Raw genomic sequence first — 9363 nt, 5'->3', positions numbered from 1 at the left:
CTCTCACCTGTAATCCCAGCACCTTGGGAGGCCGAGGCAGGCAGATCACCTGAGGTCAAGTTTGAGACCAGCCTGGCTAACATGGCAAAGCTCTGTCTCTACTAAAAATCTATCTATCTATCTATCTATCTATCTATCTATCTATCTATCTATCTATCTATTTGTATGTATATACATACAAAAAAATTAGCTGGGCATGGTGGCACACACCTGTAATGCCAGCTACCTGGGAGGCTGAGGCAGGAGAATTGCTTGAACCAGGGAGGTGAAGGTTGCAGTGAGCCGAGATTACACTACTGCACTCCAGCTTGGGCAAGAGTGAGACTCTGTCTCTAAATAAATAAATCAATAAAGAATGAATGTCTGCCCAATTCAAGCTCATTACTTCGAGAGCAGAACATACCTGCTTCCTCCATGACTTCTCTCACTGCTCTAAAACTGCTCCCAGCCAGGCAGTGATGACCCAGTTGGTATCTTTACAATATTTGCTGATATTAACCCCTCCTTCCTAAAAATTCGGCCTTATTTGGTTTGTGTGACATCACCCCCTGTGGAGTTTGTCTTCCCACCGAGTACTTTTTCAGACCCGTAGATTGGTTTCTAGCCAGCTTTCTTGCTATGCCTTCATATTGACGTAACCCTGGTCTCCATCCTGAGCACTGTTCTCACTTGATTCTCTACCTTAGTCATTGTCTCCTTTACTGGGGACTTAGTTACTGAAGCTATGTGCATTTTATATATTCAGACAGCTACACTCCAAACCCATGGATCTTTGGCTAATGATTGGCTCTATCAGAGTGTCCTTCAGGCAACCTAAACTGATCATTTTTAAGGTTGAACGTGTCATCTCCCGTAAAGCCAGTTCTTTTTGACATAACCCAATCAGGAGAATAATTCCTAAGACTGGACCAAGAATGCCCTCTGTCAACTCCACCAACCACTTGCCAAATTCTTTAATTTCTACTTTCTTTCTTTTTTTTTTCCCAGAGGTAGTCTGTCACTCAGGCTGGAGTTCAGTGGTGTAGTCATAGCTCACTGCAGGCTTGAATTCCTAAGCTCAACTGACCCTCTTGCCTCAGCCTCCAGAGCAGCTAAGACTACAGGTGTGTGCCACCAGGCCTGGCTAATTAAAAAACAATTTTGAGTGTGGTGATTTGGTGATCTCGTTATGTTGCCCAGCCTGTCTGAAACTCCATGCCTCAAGTGATCCTTTCGCCTCAGCCTCTCAAAATGTTGGCATTACAGGTTTAAGACACCACACCCAGCCATTATTTCTACCTTTTAAACTAGTGAATCTCAAACTTTGGTCTCTGAATCCTTTTACGATCTTAAAAATCATTGGGTATCCCAAAGGATTCTATGTAAATGAGCCATATTTATAGATATTTACCATACTAGAAGTTAAATAAAAAATTTAAAAATATTTATTTAAAATAGTAACCCCATCACATATGGAAATAAGTAATAAATCCATCACATATTTACATGAATCACACATTGACATATTAACACTAACATTTCTATGAAAAAACTATTTTCCAAAACAAAAAAAAAATGAGAAGAGTTGCATTGTTTTACATTTTTGTAAATCTCTTAATGTCTGCTTAACAGAGGAGCTGAATTATATCTGCTTCTGTTGCAATATATTCAGTAGCAGCCAAAATACAATGGTTTTATTTGAAGTATCAGAGAAAATGTCATCTTCAAACTGATAAGTGGATGGAAAAGATAGGGGTGTTATAACATCCTTTTTAGATAATTGTAGGTAGTTCTTTTGATGCTACGCCACAGCTCAGCAAGTGGTAGTTTCTTAAAGGTTAGCTGTAAAGTAGATTGGAAAACCATGTCAGTGAATTTTTTGTATTGTGTTATATTAAAATCTACTGTATTATTTTATACTTTGAATGACTCTTCCCCATTCATGCATGACTTTGTGACACTGTGCACTGGGCTTTGGAAATGTTGTTCACTGAGTTATGCATATCTTCCTGACATTGACCCATTTCCTGCTAAATGTCAAATGATCGTATTTGATGTTTGCACCACTATATTGCTTGGTAGGGCTGCCATAACAGAGTACCACAAACTGAGTGGTTTATATAACAGAAAGCTATTCTGTCACGTTTCGGAAGGCTGGAAGCTTGAGATCAGGATGTTGGTAGGGTTGTTTCCTCCTTAAAGGGCTGGAGGAGAATCTCTTCATGCCGTTCCCTGAGCTTCTGGTGTTTGTGTGCGGTCCTTGGTATTTCTTGGCTTGTAGCTACATCACTTCAGTTTCTGTCTCTGTCTTCACAGTCCTACTTCCTTGTGTGTGGCTACATCTCCGTATCCAAATTTATACTTATAGCATCAGCTCATTGATTTTGTGGCCTACCCTAATCCAGTATGACCTCATGGTAACTCCAGTATATCTGAAAACCCTGTTTGCAAAGGTCACAATCAGAGATAGCCAAAATTAGGACTTTGCCATGTCTTTTTTGGAGACATAATTCAACCCACAACAACCATTGGTGTCATCAGAAAAATCTTCAAGGATTGGGAAGCTGTCAGATTCATAGGGGTGGATACAAGTCTTCCAAAATTCTAATTTTTATCTGAAAACTTAAATTTCATCATTGGCAAAAAATACAACTAGTAACAAACACTAAAACAAATCTAGAAAAATTGGTTATTCTTGAAGTGAGAGTTTTACTCTGTTGACTTTTAAGAAAACATCTCCCAAATATGCAAGTCTGATAACCTTAGTTTATTAGTCATTTTCTTTCAGGTATGGAAATGATATTTACCATACTAGAAGTTAAAAGTATCGTAAAACTTTAAACATAAAACTTTTTTCATGTTCCATGAAAAACACAGTTTGCTCAGTTCGTAACTACAAAGTGCTTTTCCTTGGGACAACCATCATATTTTACTCTGCAACTAAAATGCTTTGTATGTCCTTCATGTATTGCATCACATAGAGTATTAAAAGGTTTTGGGCATAGTGGCTCACTCCTGTAATCCCAGCACTTTGAGAGGCTGAGATGGGCAGATTCAGAGCCCAGGAGTTTGAGACCAATCTGGGCAACATAGTGAAATCCTGTCTCTACAAAACAAACAAACAAAAATTAGCTGGGCATGGTGGTGCATGCCTGTGGTCCCAACTACCAAGAAGGCTGAGGTGGGAGGATCGCTTGATCCCAGGAAGTCAAGGCTGCAGTGAGTTGAGATTATGCCACTGCATTCCAGCCTGAGCAATAGAGCAAGATCCTACCTCAAAAAGAAAAAAAAGTAGGCTGGTGATTCAGGAATGATAGAAAAAAAAAAAAGAAAAAAAGACGGGGTTTCTTCACGTTGGTCAGGCTGGTCTTGAACTCCTGTCCTTTATGAAGCAATAAATATTATTAATTTTTATTAAGTCTTGTTGGCCAGGCTGGTCTCAAACTCCTGACCTCAGGTGACCTGCCTGCTTTGGCCTCCCAAAGTGCTGGGATTACAGTGGCTGTGAGCCACTGCACCCAGACAGCATTTTAAATACTATACTGTAGTATTAAATAATGATAATTACCAATGATGTGATCTCGGCTCACCACAACCTCTGCCTCCTGGGTTCAAGCAATTCTGCTGCCTCAGATTCCCAAGTAGCTGAGACTACAGGTGCGCGTCAGTGTGTCCAGCTAATTTTTTTGTATTTCTAGTAGAGATGAGGTTTCACCATGTTGGCCAGGCTGGTCTTGAACTCCTTTTCTCAGGTGACCTGCCTCAGCCTCCCAAAGTGCTGGGGCTACAGGTGTGAGCCACCACACCCACCCTATCACAGTATTTTAAATACCATACTATACCATTATTATAACAGCAAACATCTATGTACTATGGGTTGGACACTGTGTCAAGCACTTTAAATGCATCATAATTTCTGGCATATTAATTTATTAACCATATTAAGGCTTCAAGTTCCTTAACCTCAGGGTATGGAAGGTAAGAGAGCAATAAGGTTCACAGCTTTTATTTATTTATTTATTTATTTATTTATTTATTTATTTATTTTTAGAGGGAGTCTTGCTCTGTCACCAGGCTGGAGTGTAGTGGTGTGATCTCGGCTCACTGCAACCTCCGCCTCCTGGGCTCAAGCGATTCTCTTGTCTCAGCCTCCTGAGTAGCTGGGATTACAGGCATGCGCCACTATGCCCAGCTAATTTTTGTGTTTTTAGTAGAGACAGGGTTTCACCATGTTGGCCTGGCTGGTCTCAAACTCTTGACCTCAATTGATCCACCTGCATCGGCCTCCCAAAGTGTTAGGATTACAGGTGTGAGCCACCATTCCTGGCCAGGTTCATAATTTTTAAAGTTTGGGAGATACCCGTTCCCATCCCAGCTTCAATCTATGTGAATTTAAACAAGTTTCTCATTTCTCCTGCTCAGACAAACAGTTGTTGGGTTTTTTTTTTTTAATCAAAGTGATAACATGATATCCAGAAAAGTAGAAAGAAGAAAACAATAAATGATCTCTACATCCCACCATTTAGAAATAAGATTAATATTTGTGAGCATGCTTATAGATATTTCCAAGTGGATTTGTATGTTAGAATGGTATGTAAATAAATTAAAACTCATAACCTAGGATTATATTCTATATTCTGTTGTTTACAGTAAAAAAAGAGGGCCAGGCACGGTGGCACACGCCTGTAATCCCAGTACTTTGGAAGGCCGAGGTGGGCAGATCACCTGAGGTCAGGAGTTTGAGACCAGCCTGGCCAACATGGTGAAACTCCATCTCTACTAAATTACAAAAATTAGCTGGGCATGGGGGCATGTACCTGTAATTCTAGCTACTCAGGAGGCTGAGGCAGGAGAATCACTTGAGCCCAGGAGGCAAAGTTTGCGGTGAGCCGAGAATGCACCACTGCACTTTAGCCTGGGCAACAGAGCAAGACTCCATCTCAAAAAAAGAAAAAAAAAAAAAAAAACATGAAAAAAGGATTTCTGAGATTCAGGTAACATTTCTTTACCGTGAGGAATATTGGGTATTGGCTGTTCTTTTAAACCCTTTAAGCAGGGCCCCAACCTGGGTCCAGCAGGCTACATATTAACCCACAGAGGCATTTTGATTGGCTTCACACAGTTCATTTAAAGAGATAGAAATGAAATGCCTTGGTGTGGGTCAGGGGTATTGACACTCCAATTTGCCAGGTTTCTGCCCACCCCTAATTGTCTCACCCTGGCCACTTCACATGGTCACTGAGGGATAGGAAAGGGTGGAGGAGAAGTCCCTGGGCTGTGGAGCCAGACTGTCTGGGTTTGAATTCTCACTCTATGACTTGCTAGCTTTGGGGCTTTGGGTGGGTTAGTCAACATTTCTGTGTTTCATTTCCTCTAATATAAAATAGAGCTAGTAATAGGCTCTACTTGATGGATTTATTGACAGGATTAGGTAAATCAATATATGTAAAGAGCTTAGAAAAACTTATAATTTTATATGTAAATGGATTTGATGCTCACCACTAGGATTTTTGCCCTAGCATTTTTATTTCCAAGTTTTTAATTCTGATTCAAATTTTGATCAGCTGGAGTTTATGTTTTCAAGAAGAAATTATCTTGCACGTTACACTCTTGTGTTCTTGCAGATTTGAGAATGCCTGCCTTTTGCATTTATACTTGAATGACATTTTTGATCTCATGTAGTGTTTTGGGGTCACTTTTTCTTTCCTTCACAACTCTGTAGCCATTACTCCACTGTTATTTTTTGTTTTTGAGATGGAGCCTTGCTCTGTCTCAAGGCTGGAGTGCAGTGACATGATCTTGGCTCACTGGCTCACTGCAACCTCCGCCTCCCGGTTCAAGCAATTTTTGTGCCTCAGCCTCCCGAGTAGCTGGGATTATAAGCATGTGCCACCACAACCAGCTAATTTTTGTGTTTTTAGTAGAGATAGGGTTTCACCATGTTGGCCAGGATGCTCTCGATCTCCTGACCTGGTGATCTGCTGCCTCGCCTCCCAAAGTGCTGGGATTATAGGCATGAGCCACTGCGCCAACCTATTCCACTGTTCTTTAGAGGAAAGTCTGATTTAAAAAAACAAAACAAAACAAAAAAACCCTGAGTGGTGACTGGGTTTTTCTTTCTGAATAATTAATTTTTTTTTTTTTTTTTAGTCTTCAACTTTAACAGGCACATGCCTAAATATCTTTTTTCAACCAGTATTGTTGGAAAACAATACATCTTCTTGATTGAAAAACAGAATCACTTTTGGAGAGATTTTCCTGTATTACATTTCCAAATAGTTTCTCTACTTAATTGTTGTAACTGTATTTCCAGGACAGTAGTAGTCCTTACGTTAGGTGGGTTTGTCATCTATTTTTTACATGTCTTAAATTCCTTGTCCTTTCTTTCCATTTTCATTATGATTATAACAAGCCTTCCTTCCACAAAAATTATCTGATGCTCCGTTGGTTCTACTTTGTGGCTTGGTTATTTTTTAAGTTATTTGTTAGATATGCATTGGGATTTTGCTGTGTAACTTGCTCTTTAGTACTTGAATCTCCCTTTTAATTTTATGCTGTTATTTTATCCTTTTGTCTTTGTGTTCTTATTTTAATAAAATCCTATGCTTTATTAGAATGTGATCTATGTCTGAAGAGTGATGAATTCACAATGAATATTCCTCTGTTCCTCGGCTTGGGCTACGTTTTCTTCTAGATTGGATTACATTTCTCTATAGTGAATGCTTTCATAGCTTCTGCCCTGTTTCTTTTTGTTATCTAGCCTATGATTGACACAGATTGGTAATTTCATTACATTATTTGATTATTTATGAGCGACTTCTCCTTGAAGCCCTTCTATCACATGTAAAACCCAATAGTTTTTCTATCAGGACTGCCTGCTCTCTGCTTTTCTGTAGTTTGAGGGCATGGGGAAGGGATGGAGCTGCCCACAACCCCTGCTAGAGGACCTGGGCATGGCAATTTTCTGAGATCTCATTAAAATGTTCAATTTTATAACTTGCTTTTGTGTGCCTGCACCATCTCAGCACATGTTCTGGAAGCTGTCAGGCCCTGGCTGTTCTGCAGTTACTATGGTGGTATGTAGTGGCTTCTAAGCATTTTGTCTTGACATTTCTTCAAGTTTCCTTTTCAGCCTCTGAGTCAGATTGTCTGCAAATGGAAACAGGGTGAGCAATTCCTAAAAATTGTTAGAAATATTGCCATTGTATCTACTTCCTTTCATACCACTTACAGGAAAGGTAAGTATGAAATTATGATCCTTGTGTCACCACACCAGAGCTTTCTATTTCTTTCCGTGACAACTTCTTTTCAACAGCTAAGGCATGAGCTTGAACCTCTTTTGCTTGTTGCTGCTGCTTGAGTTTTTGAAATGTCATTTGGGAAGGATATTTTCAATGAATGTAGAATTCTAGATTGCCAGGTGTTTTTTCCTTCCTTCCCTGTAAGCATTTTAAAGATGGTCCACTATCTGCTGGTCTCCATGTTTTATTTTCTTTTTTATTTTTTTGAGACAGGGTCTCTCACTCTGTTGGCCAGGCTAGAGCACAGTGGTGCCATCTCAGCTCACGGCAATCTCCACCTCCCAGATTCAAGCAATTCTCCTTCCTCAGTAGCCCACGTAGCTGGGATTACAGGTGCATACCACCATACTCACCTAATTTTTGTATTATTTATTGATTTGGTATAGACGGGGTTTCACTATGGTGGCCAGGCTGGTCTCTAACTCCTGACCTCAGGTGATGCACCTACCTCGGCCTCCCAGGGTGCTGGGATTACAGGCATGAGCCACTGTACCCGGCCCTCCATATTTTCTAATGAGAATTCAGAAGTGATTCAAATGGCTCTTCCACTATGTGAGGTATCATTTTTTCTCTGGTTGCTTTCAATATTCTCTCTTTAGTTTTCAGCAGTTTGACTGTGATAGGTCTGTATGTGTCTTTGTTTACATGTATGCTGCCTGGGGTTCACTGAACTTGAATTTGTAAATGTATGTCTTTCAATACATTAGGGAACATTTAAGCCATTTGTTCTTCAAAACATTTTTTTCTGGCCTCATTCTTTCTTCTACTTCTGGAATTCAATTACATGTACACAGGTATTTTTATATTTACAGATCCCTGAGACCCTGTTCATTTTTTTCAATTTTTTTGTCATCAGATTGGATAATTTCTATGGATATAGAAGTCTCTGACTCTTTTTTTTTTTTTAATCAAGTCTGTCCACTGAATTTTTGATTTAAAATATTGCGTTTGTCAGTTCTAAATTTCCATTGGTTCTTTTTTATATACTTTCCATTTCTTGTTTGAGATTTCCTGCCTTTCATTCATTAAAGTATATTTTCCTTTACTTTGTTGAGGCGAGTTGTAATACCTGCTTGAGAGTTCTCATCTGCTGCTTGGGGTTAGTCCCAGTTGGTTGTTTTTTCTCTTAACCCTGGATCATATTTTCTGAGTCTGTGCATGGCATGTGATATTGGAGGATATTTAGGCATTACAGATTTGATGTTCTGGAGATTCTACATCCTATTATGTTCTTCTGAGAGTGTTGATGTTTGGTTTTAGTAAGCACTTAACTTAGCTGAACTCAAACTGCAAAACTCTATCTTTTGGACTTTAACTCACCTCTCGGGCTATTTTCCCTGACGTTAGCTAGGCTGCTTTGAGTATGCCTTATGTGAGTGTGGTTCAGGAATCTGCCCAAATTTTGATCAGCATTTATGCACAGAATCCAGGTCTCTCTCACTTTGGCTCATTTCCTTCTAGTATCCTCCCACCCCTGCTTTCTAGAATACTGTATTAGAGTTTTAGCTATCCCACGTTGTACCAACCTCAGCCTGTGCTAAGGCTGCAAAACCACAAAAATAAGACACTCATCCCTTGCCATTTCTCTTATCCAAGATTTGACTCCCCCCAAATTCTGTCTGCTTCTATTTACTCTTTAGTGCTTTCAGGCTTTGTTTGTTTATTTCATCCGGAGTTGATTATTTGTAGGAAAGCAGGATCTGGTACATGCTTATTTGTCTATACCAAAAGCAGACATTGCTGCTAATTTTTTTTTCTGTTGCTTTTACTTTTGCTGTTCATTGTGTTAAATGTTGGGAGGAGAGAGATTATGTTATCTAGAGTCATTTTGCCATCTTTATCCAGAAGTTTTCTTGTATAAATGGTTTATTCTTCTAGACCCTCAGCTTTATAATCTATAAAATAAGGGAAATAGTTTTTTGTGGAGTTGTTATAAGGTTTACGTAAGATAGTCCAGGTAAAACATTTTAGCCCAGAGCCTGGCAGTTAATAAGATTATTATCTTCAGTATCAGTGTCTCATTAGTGTCAGTTTCTCGTCGCTAGCAAGGTGCTGAGTATGTAGTATAAGACAAATAATGATT

The sequence above is a fragment of the Sapajus apella genome, unplaced genomic scaffold (genome assembly GCF_009761245.1).
Source record: "Sapajus apella isolate SASKATOON/1434 unplaced genomic scaffold, GSC_monkey_1.0 scaffold38, whole genome shotgun sequence".
In the NCBI taxonomy this organism is placed as follows: Eukaryota; Metazoa; Chordata; class Mammalia; order Primates; family Cebidae; genus Sapajus; species Sapajus apella.
Note: the sequence above shows the minus strand (reverse complement) of the source record.